The sequence below is a fragment of the Sinocyclocheilus rhinocerous genome, unplaced genomic scaffold (genome assembly GCF_001515625.1).
Source record: "Sinocyclocheilus rhinocerous isolate Xijiao unplaced genomic scaffold, SAMN03320098_v1.1 scaffold387, whole genome shotgun sequence".
Classification (NCBI taxonomy): domain Eukaryota; kingdom Metazoa; phylum Chordata; class Actinopteri; order Cypriniformes; family Cyprinidae; genus Sinocyclocheilus; species Sinocyclocheilus rhinocerous.
The window spans coordinates 783,162-787,975 of NW_015651557.1; the positions used below are offsets into that span (position 1 = coordinate 783,162).

A 4,814-nucleotide genomic window follows, 5' to 3' on the forward strand; every position below is an offset into this window, starting at 1 on the left:
CGATAAGTCGATATATTGATTATTGCGACAGGCCTACTCACATTAACTGCGACTAACATTTCACAAGTGCATCACACTGATCTCCCACAGATACACACCCCGCCTGAAATTTCCACTCCACTCCCCATTAACTTTAAAAACAAACACTGACCCCAGCAGAACCAGACTGACACCAGACTGGCTCTCTGTGTTGAACCTAGAGACATGTTCATGTGGTAAGCTTTTGAACACCGTACCGAGGTGTGTCCCAGCTCCCAAGTTTGACAGCTTTATATTCCTCTGGGTTTGTGATGTAAAGTTGTATTGCTGGAAAAAGCCTCATCTTTGATGTGGTTTCTAGTACTGGAATCATCAGCTTTAACAACATTTGTCTGGGCAAGTCATAATTAAGGATGGGAAAAGAGAGATATGCTTGCTTTCAAGTTTTGAAAATACGATATGTTAGCTCGTTAGGTTTCTCTATTACCTTTCTGTCAAAAAAGCCATTACTGTCCTGTTTCTCCATTGCTAATTTTTGACAAATAACTGGTTCACTCAATGGCTTGCAGTATGCGATGTTTGACCTATCATGAGTAAGAGTAACCTGCTTCATAAACAATAACCACATTAACTTGTTATTTTGCACCAACATACAACTTCTTCCCACAGTCTGAAATCACATTTAATAACCCTGTGAACACTATATAGCTCTTGTATTCCATACAGATGTATTTTTGATATCCTAATTGACATTAAAGGATGCTGCTAAAAAGAACATTATTTTGTGTATTTGGTGTAATGAAATGTGTTTATGCGGTTTAAGGTTAAAAAAACACATTATTTTCCACATACTGTACATTATTGTTTCTCCTCTATGCCCCGCCTTTCTGAAACGCGGCGATTTTTACAAAGCTCATCGGTCTGAAAAAGCAAGGTGTGCTGTGATTGGCCAGCAACGGTCCTCCATAAAATGTGCTGCACACATCTGAATATTTGGGTTGAAGTGTTCTGGAACAGTGTGGAAAAATTGAAATCGCATCATATGACCCCTTTAAAAGACAGATGGTAAGTTGAGGAGGTTCTTAGGAAATAAGCAAATGTTCTAAGTGACTCAACACCCAAATAATTGTACAAGTAAGGACTATTTCACAGTGGAAAGCATGTCATTTTTAGACATATGGTATAGGGTGTCGGTAATTGCTATGGTATTGTCAATTTACTGTAAGTATGTTGTCTTTTACTTGAGGCGTAAAAACTAAAAGTGTGTTGTTCGTGGCCAAAACTTGGTGCCACAGAGCTAGAGAGATGTAAATGGGTGCTTAGTTTTGGCCGATATGCTCAATTGTCATATCGTCCTATCGTCAGCCTGTGAGATCGCCGATATACGATATTAACGTGCTAATTTATTGAATTATTTATTTACTTAGTTTCATTGCCGGAAAGTGAACCAACTTCAGCGCAAGGCGAAAATAAGCCTAATGTTTTTATTTAACACGATAACAATTTAATAGAAATATTGTAAGTTGCTAATTATAAGGCTTACATTTTCTCAGTTATTCAAACAACTACAGAAAATGAGCAAAGAACATTTACATTACCGAAGAACATTATCACAAGCTCAGTCTAGCGCAAGTTTATGCAGTTTAAAAAAAACACTCCCGTTATAATCAGTGAAGCCGTTTACACTGTATGATGATTAAATCTCGTATACTTACATCGCACGTACATCTGCACTTTGTTGTTTATGATGAGAGAATTCGCACCAGAGCTGAATTCAGTAAGCGAGCGCGCACAGAACAACTAAACCCCGCTGTTTCAGCGATGGCTCATCTAAACGCCTCTGATTGGCCATTGCATTCATAAACTCAACAGAATCGTGTGTGATTGGTTATAACGCACAACACTGTAAAAACATGATAAAAGAACACGTAAGCCCTTATATTATGTAGATAGTATTACTATCTTGATATAATAATAATAATAATAATACTAATTAAAGCTGCAAGCAGCGATGAAAGGGCCCTCGCACCCGGGCTCACCGCCACCCGGTGGCTTTTTTGCCATCATCAAAGGCATCAGCCACAGGTGATATCTCTGACTATCGTTGATACAAGATACTATTGTCTATCAGCACAACCCTTGGGCCTTGTTATGCAGTTGCTAAGGTATGTTTAGGAGGTGGTTGCACAAAATCACAAGAATATTCTGGTCTCTAGATATGGCTCAGGTTCAGTGTAACTCTATGGGATTTACATGAAATTAAGAAGGCTTTTTTAAGATGTATATTAAAGTTAATATGTAGCAATGTCAATGCAGTCACATTTCTACTGAATGACTATGGCTTGTAAAATTTTGAATTGGAGTATATTCACTAGATTTTTTGTTGCTACATACAAAGGGCAAGCAAATCACACTCTTCGTAACTTTGTTGCGCAATGCTCTGTAAATCACAATGTCTGAATTCCCTATCAGTCTACTCTTCCTCTTTTTTACTTAAGTAAGCGTGTGTATGAGTTTGTTTTACTTCATTCCACCAATGACTCCTTTGTGGTTTCCTTTTTTTCTCCATCTGTGCCGAGCGGGCTGGTCACCTCTGAACCTCTGTAGGTCACCGCTGTCAGCTGCGCTTGATCGATGAGGCCAGAGCTGCAGTACGTTTTGAAGCTGTGACGAATTCACAAACATCAGGCTTGTGCATCGCGGTCAGACACTTTTTAGCGTGAAAATGTGGCCTTCTCCTGGAATAATTTTTCTGTTTGTTGGAGTGGCTAAAGTGACATTGTGGTTGATGGTGAATATGGATTGTTGGCAGGTCAGGGTGCGAATTACAGAAGTTTGAAGGAGTAGAGTTTTCAAACTTATTGTTTCAACAATGTTCACACAATGTTTCAGTAAACACAAGTTAGGGTACAGAACACATTTCAACCTAATAGATGCTTGTGAACAGAAGTCACATTGGAAGAGGTTACTATGGCAACAGTATGCTGGCTTCTGTTTTGGATGGTAAAAAATATGCATCATTTTATTATAATTTCTGTATGAATTGCTTTAGCAATAGATTTACAGTAGCAATATTAGCAATAATTACAGTACTTGTAATTAGATTATGTTACGTTTTAAAATTCTCATAATCAGATTACAGTTACTTTTTAATGGATTACATTATTACAGATTATTCACACAATGGCAGTAAAATATTCATAATTTAGATATTCTCCCTAATTTTTTGTTTCTAAAAAAATCTATAACATAATAATATAATATAAACGTACATCCTGTTGGGTTTTGGATTTTGTACCAAGAGACTTTTTTGTAGGTAATGGTGTGTTACGCATGTGTACCGATTTTCGTACATGTACGTAAAACGTAGCTCGAGGCGCACTCCGTTGAAATTTTACAGGTGGCGCTATCGAGCCGTTTTGCCACACCCACTTCTGAAACCCATATCAGATGTAAATTTTCGCCAGTTCTGACGCGTGTGTAAAGTTTCATGAGTTTTGGAGAATGTTTAGGCCCTCAAAAATGCGATTCACTTTGGAGAAGAAGAAGAAGAAGAAGAAGAAGAATAAGAAACGGAGCAATTCCAATAGGGTCCTCACACCATCGGTGCTCGGGCCCTAATAATCGTTGCCATCATCAAAGGCATCAGCCACAGGTGATATCTCTGACTATCGTTGATACAAGATACTATTGTCTATCAGCACAACCCTTGGGCCTTGTTATGCAGTTGCTAAGGTATGTTTAGGAGGTGGTTGCACAAAATCACAAGAATATTCTGGTCTCTAGATATGGCTCAGGTTCAGTGTAACTCTATGGGATTTACATGAAATTAAGAAGGCTTTTTTAAGATGTATATTAAAGTTAATATGTAGCAATGTCAATGCAGTCACATTTCTACTGAATGACTATGGCTTGTAAAATTTTGAATTGGAGTATATTCACTAGATTTTTTGTTGCTACATACAAAGGGCAAGCAAATCACACTCTTCGTAACTTTGTTGCGCAATGCTCTGTAAATCACAATGTCTGAATTCCCTATCAGTCTACTCTTCCTCTTTTTTACTTAAGTAAGCGTGTGTATGAGTTTGTTTTACTTCATTCCACCAATGACTCCTTTGTGGTTTCCTTTTTTTCTCCATCTGTGCCGAGCGGGCTGGTCACCTCTGAACCTCTGTAGGTCACCGCTGTCAGCTGCGCTTGATCGATGAGGCCAGAGCTGCAGTACGTTTTGAAGCTGTGACGAATTCACAAACATCAGGCTTGTGCATCGCGGTCAGACACTTTTTAGCGTGAAAATGTGGCCTTCTCCTGGAATAATTTTTCTGTTTGTTGGAGTGGCTAAAGTGACATTGTGGTTGATGGTGAATATGGATTGTTGGCAGGTCAGGGTGCGAATTACAGAAGTTTGAAGGAGTAGAGTTTTCAAACTTATTGTTTCAACAATGTTCACACAATGTTTCAGTAAACACAAGTTAGGGTACAGAACACATTTCAACCTAATAGATGCTTGTGAACAGAAGTCACATTGGAAGAGGTTACTATGGCAACAGTATGCTGGCTTCTGTTTTGGATGGTAAAAAATATGCATCATTTTATTATAATTTCTGTATGAATTGCTTTAGCAATAGATTTACAGTAGCAATATTAGCAATAATTACAGTATTTGTAATTAGATTATGTTACGTTTTAAAATTCTCATAATCAGATTACAGTTACTTTTTAATGGATTACATTATTACAGATTATTCACACAATGGCAGTAAAATATTCATAATTTAGATATTCTCCCTAATTTTTTGTTTCTAAAAAAATCTATAACATAATAATATAATATA

At 37.5% G+C, this 4,814-nt stretch overlaps 1 protein-coding gene across 1 annotated transcript in view; it reads left to right on the plus strand.

Moving 5' to 3' along the window:
• Positions 1 to 4,814, plus strand: part of LOC107713172 (rho GTPase-activating protein 26-like) — a 99,473-nt gene that overhangs the window by 1,248 nt on the left and 93,411 nt on the right. The gene's annotated exons all lie outside the window — the stretch shown is intronic.